This window comes from Cavia porcellus, unplaced genomic scaffold, assembly GCF_034190915.1.
Source record: "Cavia porcellus strain 051 isolate PalLab524CR breed Dunkin Hartley unplaced genomic scaffold, mCavPor4.1 scaffold_3, whole genome shotgun sequence".
In the NCBI taxonomy this organism is placed as follows: Eukaryota; Metazoa; Chordata; class Mammalia; order Rodentia; family Caviidae; genus Cavia; species Cavia porcellus.
Window position 1 is genome coordinate 28,243,761 of NW_026947486.1, and position 14,262 is coordinate 28,258,022.

Here is a 14,262-nt window from a genome sequence, read left to right on the forward strand (position 1 = left end):
CTTTGCAGGATTGCCTTGGTGATCGTGAAGTTCTTCAACTGTTCTTTGTCATGAAAGTATATTATTTCTCCATCGATTTTCAATGACAGTTTTTCAGGGTACATCAGTCTAGGTTGGAAATCATTTTCCTTTAGGATCTGGAATACTTCACTCCATTCTCTTCTTGCCTTTATTGTTTGTGCTGAGAAGTCTGCTGTGATTCTGACAGGTTTTCCTTTATGGGTGATCTGTCTTTTATCTCTGACAGCTTTTAATATTCTATTCTTTTGTTCAGTTTCTGGATTGGTGATTATTATATGTCTGGGTGTAGTTTTTGTGTTGTTTCCTTCTTTTTCATTTATCCTTATCAATCTTATGTTGTTTTTCTTTGCCTCATCTTGCAGGTGTTGAATTGTTGTTTCTTGATTTCTTGTTATTTTTAAAGATCTTTCTTTCCTATTCACTGGCTGCAATCTTGTCTTCAAGGTCTGAAATTCTATCTCTACATTCATTGAGGCAGTTTTTAGAACTTTCAATGGAATTTTTGATTTCCTGTATATCTCTTTGCATCTGTTTTATATATTCTGTTTGTTTCTTATATTGTTCATCCAGGGATTCTATCTTTTTGTTTAGTTCCTCCAATTTTTTAACTATGTCTTCTTTAGATATGTTCAGCATCTCCTTCATTTGTTTTATCATTTCTTCTTTTACCAGGTAGATTATTTCTAGTTTGAATTCCTTTAAAGCTTTCTGGAGTTTCTTCTTTATTTCGGTTACTATTGTTTCAGTATTTTAGGTATACAGCATGTATTTTCTTCTATGTACCTGGCTCCTAGGCTTTCTTGGGATGGGCTGGATGTTTGAGATTGCATTTTGGTCATTCATTTTGTCATTTTCCTATATTTCCGTGTTTCAAGTGTTGTTCCAGAGTTTCCCCTATGTGTGTTGGAAATTGTCTCTTATGTCCTGGGCTCCTGGGATTTTCTGGTAGTGTAGCTCCATTCTTGGGCAGCAGAGTCCCTGGATTAAAAGAGGGTTGCCAGGCTCCTCTCAGGTAGACCTAAAGCCTCCTCAATCTGCACACTTTCCCCCTCTGGTAGCAAAGCTCCCCTGAGGGAAAGAAGTCCACCTGGTGTGGTCCAGGCAATCCCAAATCCTGCTAAACCCAATCAAATGTGGCTGCAAGCCCAGTGTATCCCCAACACCCTAATGCCAGGATCTCATACTCTCCCAGGGATTAGATGTTGTGTAGTCATCCAGCTCCTTGAATGGCAAAGCTCCCCAGGCTGATAGAGGGTCCTCCTATGGCCTAGGTAGGCCTCAAACCTCCTTAGCAGGGCTGCTCCCTCCTGTAGGCAGTGGCAGTAGTGCTGATGCTCTCCAGGTCAAAAGAAGTTCACAGGCATGCTGGAGCAGAATCCAGTGCTTTGGCCCAATGCCCTCCTTCTGGCTGGAAGCTCTGGTGCACTCCTTGGGTGGGAGAGGTGGTGTGCGGGGCTGGAACGGGGTCCCTCCACTCAGCTGTGCTGTGTCCTTCTGGCCAAACCTATTTTTCCATTCCAATCTAGGAGTCTTTCAATGGAGTTTTGGGGATCTTCTATGTAGAGTATCACGTTGTCTGCAAATAATGATAATTTAACTTCCTTTTTTCCTATGTTTACCCCTTTTATTTCTCTCTCTTGTCTAATTTCTCTGGCTAGTATTTCCAGCACTATGTTGAATAGGAATGGTGAATAGGGACACCCTCATCTTGGGTCTCATTTCAAGGTAAAACCCTTCTGGGTTTGGCCATTTAATATGATGCTGGCTGTTGTTTTGGTGTAGATGGCCTTTATTATATTGAGATAAAACCATCTATTGCAATTTTCTGTAGAGGTCTTATCATGAATGAATGTTGGACCTTATCAAATGCTTTTCCTGTATCTATAGAAATGATCATGTGATTCTTAATTTTGGCTTTATTGATATGGTGGATTATACTTATTGATTTATGTATGTTAAACAATCCCTGCATGCCTGGGATGAATCCCACTTGGTCATGGTGTACAATCTTATTGATGATTTGCTACATACTGTTTGCCAATATTTTATTGAGGATTTCTGCATCTATGTTCATTAGACATATTGGCCTGTAGTTCTCTTTTTTAGTTGGGTATTTCTGAGGTTTTGGTACTAGAGCAATATTTGCTTCCAGGAATGACTTAGTAGAATTGCTTCCCTTTCAGTTCCATTGAAGAGCCTGAGGAGTGTCAACATTATGTCTTCTTTGTATTTCTTGTAGAATTCTGCAGTGAATCCATCTGGGCCTGGACTCTTCTTTGTAGGTAAGGACTTAGTTACATTTTCATTTTCATTAATAGAAATTGGGTTATTCAGCAATTTTACATCTTCTTGACTAAGCTTTGGTATTTCATGTGTTTCTAGGAATCTATTTCTTCTGTGTTATCAAACCTGTGAGAGTAGAGATTTTCAAAATAGATATTGATGTTCATCTGTATTTCCACAGAGTCTGTATTGATTTTGTCTTTTTCACTCCTTAGTGTGTGAAATTGAGGTTTTTCTTTCCTTTTTTAAAATAAAGTTCATTAGGGACTTATCAATTTTATTTATTCTTTGAGAGAACCAACTCCTTTATTAATTGGTTGTTTGGACTTTTTTTTTTTTAGGGTCTATTGTGTTAATTTCTGCTCTCATTTTTATAATTTCTTCCTTGCTTTTGGCTTTTGGCTTGACTTGCTCTTCTTTTTCTAGATGTTTGAGGTGAAGCATCAGGTTGTTTGCATGTATCTGTTCTGTTTTCCTGATGTAGAAACTCAGTGCAATAATTTTTCCTCTGAGGACTGCTTTCATTGCGTCTCACTGATTCTGGTAAGTTGCATTTGTATTTCCCTTTGCTTGTAGGTATTGTTTAATTTCTTCTTTAATTTCCTCTGTGAACCACTAATTTCTGGAGTATATTGTTCAATTCCCATTTGTTTGTGGGGGTTTTGCATTTTCTTTTATCATTATTTACAGTTTCATGGTGCTATGATCTCATAATATGCATGGGACAATTTCAATTCTTTTGCACTTACTTAAATATATTCTGTGGGCTACTATATGGTCTATTTTAGAGAGTGTCCCAGGTACTGCTAAAAAGTTATATTCTAATGTTGTTGGATGGAACACTGTGTATGCGTATATCAATTCCATTTGTAGATTCAGGTCTGTTATTTCTTTGCTGATTTTCTGTTTGATTTGTCCCTTGTCTGGTTGATTTGTCCTTTGGTGTCAATGGTGTGTTAAGGTATCCTATTATAATTGTGTTATTGCTTATTTGAGTTTTCATTTCTATTAATACTTGCTTTGTATGGCTGGATACTCTGGAATTTGGTACATATGTATTTAAGATTGTTATGTTTTCCCATTGAAGTTGCCCTAATTAGTAGATAGTGACCTTCTTTATCTCTTCAGGTCACTCTTCGTTTCAAGTCACATTATCTGTCAAACAGAATGGCAGCCCCTGCTTTGTTTTGGGTTCCAGTTGCAGAAAGTATTGTTGGCCATCCTTTGATTTTCAGTCTACAAATTTCCTTTTGAGTTACATGGGTTTCTTGTAGACAGCATAGAGTTGGATGTTGTTTCTTGATCCATTATGCAACTCTGTTTCTTTTAATTGGTCAACTGAGACCATTTAAATTAATGGTTATAACTGTTTTATATTGGTTTATTGTTGAAATGCTATCTTTCTTCTGTTGCTTCTTTATCTTTCCATTCTGTTTAATTGTCTGCCTTGCTTAATGGTGTTTTCCCATGTGTATCTAGACTGTCTTTTAGTATTCTTCTCAGGGTTGGTTTTGTCTTCATGAAGTTCTTCAGCTGTTCTTTGTCATGCAAGTATCTTATTTCTCCATCCATTTTGTATCTTTTTTTTTGGTCTTTTTCCTTTTTATCGGTACCGGGAATCGAACTCAGGACTGCCTGCTTGCAAGGCAGGCGCTTATGCCACTGAGCTAAATCCCCAGCCCCTCTCCATCCATTTTGAAGAACCATTTTTCAGGGTACATCAGTCTAGGTTGGAAATCATTTTCCTTTAGGATCTGGAATACCTCACTCCATGCTCTTCTTGACTTCATTATTTGTGTTGAGATGTCTGCTGTGATTTTGATAGGTTTTCCTTTGTAAGTGATCTGTCTTTTCTGCCTAACAGCTTTTAACATTGTATTCTTATGTTGGATTTCTGGGATATTGACTATTATATGTTTAGGTGTAGTATTATTTTGGTTATGGCTATGTGGAGCTCTGTATGCTTCACTAATCTAAATGTCAGTTTCCATTCTTATGTTTGTGAAGCTTTCAGCTCTTACTTCTGTAAATAGCCTCTTGATATCACTTGTGTTGCCTCCTTCTTTTTCATTTATCCCTATTAATCTTATGTTGTTTTTCTTTACATTATCTTGCAGCTGCTGAATTGTTATTTCCTGATTCCTTGTTATTTTTAAAAGATTTTTCCTCTCCTGTTCATTAGCTGCAATCTTGCCTTTGAGGTCTGAAATTCTATTTTCGATTTCATTGAGGTGGTTTTGGCAACTTTTAATGGAATTTTTGATTTCCTGTATATCTCTTTGATCTGTTTCATGTATTCCTTTTGTTCCTTATATTGTTCATCCAGGGATTCTTTCATTTGTTTTGTTCCTAATTGCTAAACTATGTCTTCTTTGGAGGTGTTCAGCCTTTCTTTCATTACTTTTATCATTTTTTCTTTTACCTTAAAGATTATTTCTAGTTTGAATTCCTTTAAATCTTACTGGAATTACTTATTTCAGTTGGTATTGTTTCAGGTATTTCAGCTGTATGCCTTCTATTTTCTTCTATTTACGTGGGTCCTAGGCTTTCTTGGGATGGGCTGGAGGTTTAAGATTGCATTTTGGTCTTTTGTCTTGTCACTTTCCTGTATTTCCATCTTTCAAGTGATGTTTCAAAGTTTCCTCTAGGTTTGTTGGAAATTGCCGCCTATGCCCTCAGCTCCTAGGACTGAATGGACCTTTCTTAGTGTGGTTGAGTCAGACCCGCAAGGCCTCCTGTGCCACCTCCGGTCTCCCAGGAAGGTGGAAGGCTCCAAATCACTGTGGTAGGTGATTCAAAGATCTATCCAGGCAAACTTGGATGCCCTGGAACTTACTTCATGTGCCTTCAGCTCCTCTGATTGAAGAAGGCTACTGGGCATAGTTTAGTGGGGCAGCAAAACCTCCCAATCCTATTGTAGTGTGACTGGAAGCTGGGCAAGCACTTAACTGCTGGTAGGGACAATCTTAAACTCTCACTGGGCCTGTGCTCAAGTGCTGGAACTCACCTCAGGCAACCCCAGTTCACTGGATTGAAAAAAGTTCACTGGGCATGGCCCAACCAAGCCAAGAAACCTGCAGAGCCCAGTCTAGTGTGGCTGGAAGCTGGATGGGTCCTTAACCACTGGGTGTGATGATCTTAAACTCCACCAGAGCAAATCTGGTGTGCTGGAATTCCACTCCAGCAGTCCACTTCCTGGGATTAAAAGAAGGTCACTGGGCATGGCCCAGCCTATCTGAGAAACCTACAGAGCCCAGTCCAGTAGGGCTGGAATCTGGGTGGGTCCTTAACCACTGGGAGTGATGATCTTAAACTTTCCTTAGGCTGGTGCTGGCATGCTAGAACTCATCTTTGAGAAGCCCCAGTTCCCAGGATTGAAAGAAGATCACTGGGCATGTCCTAGCCAGGCCACAAAACCTCCAGAGCCCAGTCTAATGTGGATGGAAGTTGGGCATGTTCTTGACCATTGAGAGCAATGATCTTAAATTCTTCAGGGGCCCGAGCTGGTGTGCTGGAACTCACCTCCAGCAGGCCAGTTCCCTGGATTGAAAGAAGGTTGCTCAGTTTTCTCATTTTTTATCAAGAAAAGTTGTGTTCATTTTCAATGTCATTCAGCAGATGAATGATTTAATATCTTAAGCTCTCATACAAGCTAATATTTGGAGGTAGATGAAGTAGAGTTAATGTGCTTTGATATAAAAATAATTTAGGTATTAAAAACAAATTGTTTTGCTTTCATCTTACTTGAATGATAATGCATTTTCATTATAAATTAATACATTGTCCTGTTTTTATATCTTTCCATCTTAGGATCTAATCAGCATGATTTCTTCTGCTGAATTTGGATGAATTATAGTACATGAGCAAGATCAGGTTGTAGACTTTTAGGAATGAAGACCATGACCTGTATCATGCTGAGCCCACCAAACCAAATAATGCTCATGTGATGATCCTGCAACAGCCAACCAGTGGATCACACCAAGTCCTTGCTGTATAATTTAAGATTCCATGAATCCATCAAGTTCCCAATAAATTTCGTCTCATTGCTTTGTTAGATGTACATGACTATTTTCTAATGAATTGACAATTTTAAGTAAAAAATATTAAAATATCCAAAAAACAAATATTACAAAAATTAGTATCAAAATATGATCTTTCAACAAATGACCATCTACTCATTCACTATAGTGTGAATATATAGTTAAAGGTAGAGATAAATAAATTCTTTAAAAAGGAATTAAATTTCTCATATATTTTGTTTAATTTACTTTAATTTTTTAATATTCTCTGTATTCTATTATGACTCTTCATATCAATTTACATCTTAATGATTTAGTTTATGTGTTTTCTTAAAACTTCTTAAAACTTTCTGCTTTTCATCTAAAATGCTCAATTTTAAATGCCCTATTTTAAAACATTTATAGTAATTTCAATGAAAAACTATAACAATGGTAAAACTTATTTGAGTTTTTAATATTTCACATACTTCATGAATTGCTCAGAAGTTAGACATTTATAGTGAAACTGAATACAGATTGTATTAACTGTTTCTCAGAGATGAAAAAAGAACTTTTATCTTGTGAATTATAATAAAAGATAAATATTTTGTAAGCATACAGTGTATCTGAAATGTCATATAATGAACCCAGTATAAACTATGGAATAACTGTGATTTGTTCAAATAAGCAACTAATTAACTAAAGCTGACTTTATAAAATACTTTGCAAAATATATGCATTTGACTCAATCCATTGAATATAGTTGCTGGCCTTAGAATCAAAGTATCAGAGATATCACAAACTAACATATGCCAATCATGTATATTCCAGAGTAAAATTATACATAATTATCATATTGTAATCATTTTATGATCCTGTTATAAAACAATTGAGCCCATCCAAACATCACAAAAATTAATCATAGATTTCTTGTTCCAAATGACATTAGGTGATAACTATTTCTTAGAAATATCAATATTGTAAAGAAGACAAGTCTTCCAAATAACCCAAATATTTAATATAGTTCTTATCAAAAGTCAAGTTACTTTCATTGCAGAAATTTTCAACTGATTTGAAAAGTCATATGGAAATGCAGTACAGAGAGAATAGATAAAATAATCTTCAACTTTACAAAACTGGAGAACTCACATTTCCAAATTTCAAAACTTGTGACTGATGCACAAGGAAAAAAAAATGTGTGGTACCAGCATAACAATAGACATTGGCTACTGAGGTAGAATATAAAACCTAGAAACAAACCTTCACTTGTTATACGCAGTTTTGAGCAGTGAGTACAGACTAATGGGGAAAGAGCATACTATTTCCAAAAATTGTATCTGAATAACTGAATATCCAAATGTTAGACTCCTTCTTCACCTGAAATACAAAGAAGAACTGAAATGTGTATCAAAGACCTAAATATAAGAAGTGTAAAAATCTTAAATTCACTTTGTGAATTTAAGTAAGTCACTGTTTTTCCAAGAAAGGACATTGAAAGCAAAAGTGACAAAAGAAGAAAAATAGACAAAATTTACTTGATAGAAATGTAACATTTTACTTGAAAGGACACCATTAAACAGTGATATACAAAGTTAGAATATCTTTTGAGAGGGTACCAGAAATCAAACTCAGGACCTCACACTTTCCAGACAGATGCTGTGCACTGTATGTGCAATCTGCATGTCCTCAGACTAGAATGTAAAAATATTTTTGCAGGTAATATATCTCATGAAGAACTTGCATATGAACTATATAAAGAATATTTATATCTGAATAATGAAAAGGGAAATAACCCTATTGAAAAATAATCAAACAGTCTAAGTTGATTTCATGATAAAAAGACTTCCAAATTTCAAATACTAAAATATGCTCAAGATCATTTATCATCAGGAAAATGCAAATTGAAAAGACTATTTTGATGTGTATCTCTCAAAACTAAAAAAAAAGGATGTTTATGCTAACACTCATGAAGCCAAACCTGAAAATAATCCAGGTACTCATCAATTAATTAATTGATAAATGGAAAATAAAATGTTTATTTATACTATGTAATATCAATTTGGCCACAAGACTGGAAGAAGTACACATGAAAAAGCCCAGTGCCCTGGAGAGATGGTAAGTCCAGACAGTTGGCTGCTCTATTGAAAAACAATAAATTGTAACTATGCTAGGGCTATAAAAAGCCCATGACCATTGTAAACCATAAAATCCTTTGAGGCTGAGAATGTTGCTCAGTAGTACACTGCCTAAACAGAAAGCATGAGTTTGATTCCTGGTACAAAATTGAAAACCAAAACAGAAACACAAATTTAAAAATCAGTATGAGATGTCACTCAAAGTGACTCCTTCTACATGGCAGAGTGGAACTGAAAAAGAAAGCCAGTGCAATAACCCCCATTCTTTCCCTTATTGGAGAAGGTTTTATCTTAAGTCAATTATGGAAACTGGCAGTTATTTAAAACCAAACTTCAGGGTTGTTTCCAGTGTTGCCTTATCACAGTGGCTGGATGAAAATGTCACAGGAGATGATCATGAAAGGATGTTGTTTAGTCAAAGGCCATATAAGAATTTTAAAATCAAGCCTGAATAGAAAAATTTCTTCACACATGTGAGAAGCCAAGCTCAGCACATGTGACTTTTAGATGGGACAATCTGATTGTTTTGGTAAAGCATCCACCAACTTGAATTCCTGTTCTGATGACTATATCCAACATAGAGACTTGTGATCTGATTGATTTGCCCATCATCCAAAGTGAGCAAGAACATACCTCAGCCTTAAGCATTGCCAAAGCTTGTGATACAAAGACAAAAGGGGACAGGAATTGAGGGACAATCACAAAACTTACATACTGTAAATCTAAGCAGAAAAAAACAGAACTTGATGGATTCTAAGGCTGCAGATTTTGGACAGATACTTACAGAATTTCCAAGAAATTGGAGTAACAGGATTGCATGATCCAGTCACTAGCAATGCTCAAAACTAGCAGTGCTTTTATACAATTTATGACACCAAGCAAATACAGATACAGAAGCAAAACAAAGCCTGTTAGTCATCCTAGCAGCTATCCTTATCCTAGTCTTGACAAGAAAACACATCCTATATATCTCAGGATGTTAGAATGTTGTTCATAGCTCCATTTGTTAGTTTTATTGTTATTGGTACAGTGTTGCCCCTCTAATGTAGGAAATACCCATGATACATCTGCTGAAAGAGCTTGCCTTATCAGTGAGCAAATCACTGGACCATGGAGACAAAAAACAAGTCTTGTTCTTGAGGGAGTGGTTGCCTGAGGGGCTGCTAGCCTGTCTCTTGAAATATTTTACAGAGGGAGAGAAAGGCTAAGTTTCTTTCTGAGTTCTGCTTTATTTTTCCCTTTGATGGTCTCTATAAGTGAGAGCACCATTCAACATCTTACATTATTTCCCAGAGGGGCAGTTCTCCATCAGGCAAATGCTGCTATCTAATAAGGGGCATCATCTGGGATGTGGTGTACCTTTATACTAGAGTTTCTATAGCTATTTTGATGTCTTTAACAAGTATTGATGGGAAACAGGGAAAATGAGACATACTCCTAAGATAACTAGGACCATCCCTATTGAGTTTTGAACTCTCCAAAAGTTGAGAACCACACTCCCCACAAAGTGTCTGGAGGTCATCCTTGCCACTTTTGGACTGGGACATTACATAGTTTTTCAGATTCAGGCAATGATGTCTTCAGTTACCTTAGCATTGTTACCAATTTCCAGACACTTGGTTACACTGAACTTCCCACATACTCCACCCTCCTTGGCAAGGAGGTAGCCTAAAGCCATCCTACTTTGGTAAATTGCATATCTCATTTGCATTTCAGACCTTTGCAGTATCATTGCTGATGAGCTAAAGTGCTGTTTGTAACCTTATGATGTGGTTGAGCATACAGGTAGGGGTGCAATATCCCCATATACCATCTTGTATGGTTTTGAGAGACTATAGTTCTGTTTAAAAGGCCATCACTATCATTCTCTTTTTCTCCAGCATAGACTTCAAACCAGGTATTGTAAGGTGGGGTAGAGAGACTTCAAGTCATAATAACCATAGAATTTGTTATCCCCTAGGTCTCCTACCGAGTAGGCTATCTGATTGTGAAAGCAAGGTACTCTGTGTATCCCTGTACACTCATAATAGATATGATATAGCAGAGTCCTTCATATAATGCTTTCCAACCACATGATGAAAATGTAATAACAGCATTCCTCCAAGGACTTTCCCTTAGACAAAAGCAAAAAGAGAATTATGTCAGAAAGGAAAAGAGACCTAAGTGTTTGTTGTAACACCATGATGATCCTCAAGCTTCTGCTGTGTGTTGACTGGTCAGCCTCTAGAGTGACCACAGCAGAGCTGTCTATCCTCAAGCTTCTGCCATGAATAGATTAGTCAGCTACGCATGTGAGTGCAGCAGAATTCTTACCATTGGCAACAGCTTGGTCTCTGCAGAATCAGTAGGTTTGGGTGGTCTGGATTCTATTGGCTGGTCCACATGTCTTGGGCTACTGGCCTCATCTAGCAGTGGTAGTCCTAAGCATAGCTCCTACAACTTCAGTAACAGTGGACAAGATTGGAATGTGGATCCCATCCCATATGGAACCTAGGGCAATAGAATTCCATATTTTGACCCAACTAGAGCCTCTGAGTTTAAATGGGTTAGTTGGGTCTGCTAAACTTACAGAAATTCTTTCTTATATGCAGCTGTGGATAACTTGCATGGCTATTTTGAAAGCCCACTTCTGTCTCCTTCGAGTTAATTCTCCTAGTTCATGAAGATCACCTTTAATTTGAATTATAATTGGAGGTAACCAGGTGAACAAGATTTCAAAAGGGTAATGCCCCATTTGTTTACTACAGTGCACCAGACATGGAAGAGGGCCGTGGGCAGGACTTGATTCCATCTCAAGTACATTTCTTGGCAATAATTTTCCAGCAATTATTTTAGCATGCAGTTTATAAGCTACATTTTCAGAGCTCTGAGGCTGGTAGGCTCTGTGAAATTTTCCATTTTAACATTCACATGAGCTCCCAAACTATCTCAACCATGAATGCCAGACCATTGTTTGCTCCCAAAATTAGGGGCAGTCAGAATGTGGGATGTTGCCCTTTAAAAGCACCTTCACCACTTTTAATGCCTTCTCTGTCCAGGTGAGGTGGGCTTCAACACTCTAATAAAGTGCAAACCAGCACCAACCTATATTGATAGCTTCATGCTTCAAGCAGCTCAGTGAATTTCACAAGCAAGTTTTCATACTGGGTGGTACTTGCATTTTGGATAACTGAGGGCTTGGTGGGTCCTCGTGTTGAGTTGTTCTATGCACAGATTAGGCATTGTTTGTAAACAGCTTGAGTGAAGGCAGTAAGTCATGGAGCATAGAAAATACAGCTTTGTAACATCTCTCCCATGTGAGACCCTTGATGGAATTGCCTCACAAACCTAGAGGACATTATTTTAGAGATAACCAGTATCCTATCAGAGAATATCCACCATCCTCCCCTGATATAAGCCCCAAGCTTCAGGTCAAATCATGTATTTTTAATTGAAGTGTAGGATGGGATCTCTGGGACTATGGATTCTTTGATGGGTAGGCAAGGACCTCCCACCTTTTGGGTTACAGGGATGCCATAGCAGCCTGTCTTGCTTTTCTGTTTGCTCTCTGGTTTCTTTTGGCCTTGATATATGAGTCCATTGATGTCCCCTGCAGTGTACAACACATTTCTTGGTGTCCATATGGCATCTAGGAGCTATAAAATTTTTCTTTAAGTTTTATCTTCTTTCCCCCAGCAGTCAGGAATTCTCTCTCCCTGTATATAGCTCCATGAACATGTAGCATGTCAAAAGAATCCTTGGAATCAGTATATATATATATAATAGGATTTTTGTCCTTAGCTAGCAAGAGTGATCATGTCAGTGCTATTAGCTCTGTCCTTTGGGCAGAGGCCTCAGTAGGCAAAGACAGAATCCAATGTCACAACAACATACCCTGCCCATTTGGTTCACTTCCAACACAAAACTACTTCCATATGTGAAGCATTCAACATATGGATCTCCCAAAGGGCAATCTGTAAGATCTCCACGTTTTGAAAATACCTCATCCACCGCTTCCACACAATCATGAGTGGGGACTCCTGATGTGATTGGGAGCAAAGTGGATGGATTAATAGTGCTTACTGTTTTTAGAATTATGTAAGAATTTTCCCATAAAAGGATGATACTGAGTCATTTTAGGATTGGAGAGCCAACAGTGTCCCCTCTGCTTTATGAAGGTTATAACTGAATGTGGTAATTGAATAGTCAGTTTTTGTTCCAAAGACAACCTTTCAGCTTCCTGCATCAATAGAGCAGTGGCACCAAGTGCCTTGAATCATGGTGCCCATTCTAGGGCTATAGAGTCTAACTGATTTGACAAGTATGGCATTGAACAATGCCAGGATCTCGTGATCTGGATTAGGACTCTCAGCTGTTCTCTTTGATTCATGACATATAGGGAGAAGGGTTTAGTTATATCTGTCAATCTTAACGCTGGGGCTAGAGTCACGTCTTATTTGATCTTTTTAAATGAATGCTCTTGGTCAGATTCCCAGAGGAAGGGCTTCTTTTTCCTTCCTTTGTGGCTTCATAAAGGGGCTTACCCAATAATGATAGTTTTGGGATCCAGATTGGGGAAAATCACACTTTCCCTAGGCACTTTGCTACTTGGTGTTAGATGGTGTTGGGAGAGCAGAGACAACTTGTTCCCATTCTGTGCCTAGCTGAGGTTCCCCGCTATGTCACTATGAAGCCTAAAAACTGATCACTTGTCTGCAAATCTGTGGTTTTTTTCTCAATACCTTATATCATGCTCTCCAGAGTAAATGTGGTAGGTATTTAGCTCCATAATAACAGCTCTTTCAGGTTAGGACTGCCAAAAGAAAGTCAGCTGCATATTGTAGCAAGGTGCAACCATCCCCAGGCATGATAAAAGTGTTAATATCAGTAGCTAGAATCTCTCAAAAGATTCTAGGAGAGTTGTTGAACCTTTGGGGAAGTCTAGTCCTGGTTGTTTCTTTATGCCTGTGATGGGATCTTCTAATACAAAGCATCCTTTTGTCTAATCAGGTAAACCAGGCAGAACTTTCTGGTATAATTCCTATCAGTGTGTATGGTTTTGGCACCATTGGGCAAGTAGCCTCAATATCTTGACTTATAGCATTCAAATCTTGCACTGGTGTACATTGCCTGGTCCCAGGCTTATAGCAAAAGTGGAATGTTCTAGGAAGACTGGCTTCTTGTTGAGATTCCATGATCTAAGAGCTATTTTAAATGTCCTTAAATGCCTGATAAGTCTTCCTAGGGGAAGGAGTTCTGGTGGACTCTAACTAGAATTGTCCCTGGCTTTAATTCCACTTTTATCAGTGCTTGATTTGTAGCCAGCCATGAGGAGTTACAGTTCACACTCCAGGAATCTTATGTGCCATCTCAAATAGCTCACCTATTTCTGGTTTTTGTTACTTGTTTGAATACAATGTCTATTCTTTTGTTGTGGAATTGTAAAGGTTAACATCACAGGTTTTGGTTTGAACAGGTTTAGTTACATCTCCTTGTGGACCAAGGTAATTTGGGCTTGTAAATTTTGGAGCAATTGTCTTCTGAACAAAGTGACTAGACTATTTGGAGATATAGGAAGTCATGTTGGATTTCTCATCCTCCTATGACACATATTTTAGCCCCCAAAATGGCTTCTTTTCTGGGAATCCAGTGGCTCCCACAATAGCCACATCTTTCTTACACAGTAGCCCAATTGGTTGTTTCACTAACAAGCTCCTCAGCTGTTCATCATAAAATGCATCAACTGGATTCCTACTTTCACTGTGACCATGGGTTCCTTGGGACCTAGGGAGATGGAGCCAGGTGTGGTCAAATCCTCATAGATTTCAATTCCCACCCATTTGACC

The 14,262-nt window shown here is 37.9% G+C and overlaps 1 protein-coding gene across 3 annotated transcripts in view; it reads left to right on the forward strand.

Moving 5' to 3' along the window:
• LOC111757739 (negative regulator of P-body association-like) overlaps positions 1-6,360 on the forward strand; it is an 89,354-nt gene extending 82,994 nt beyond the window's left edge. Inside the window, exons 2-5 of one of the 3 annotated variants that reach the window (XR_002792033.2) lie at positions 2,261-2,303; positions 2,731-2,847; positions 4,943-5,089; positions 6,115-6,360. The gene's annotated coding sequence lies outside the window, so the exon portion shown is untranslated. The remainder of the gene's footprint in view (positions 1-2,260; positions 2,304-2,730; positions 2,848-4,942; positions 5,090-6,114) is intronic. The other 2 variants (XR_010046568.1, XM_063245987.1) reach the window with 2 other exon arrangements.
• The last annotated feature ends 7,902 nt before the right edge of the window (positions 6,361-14,262 follow it).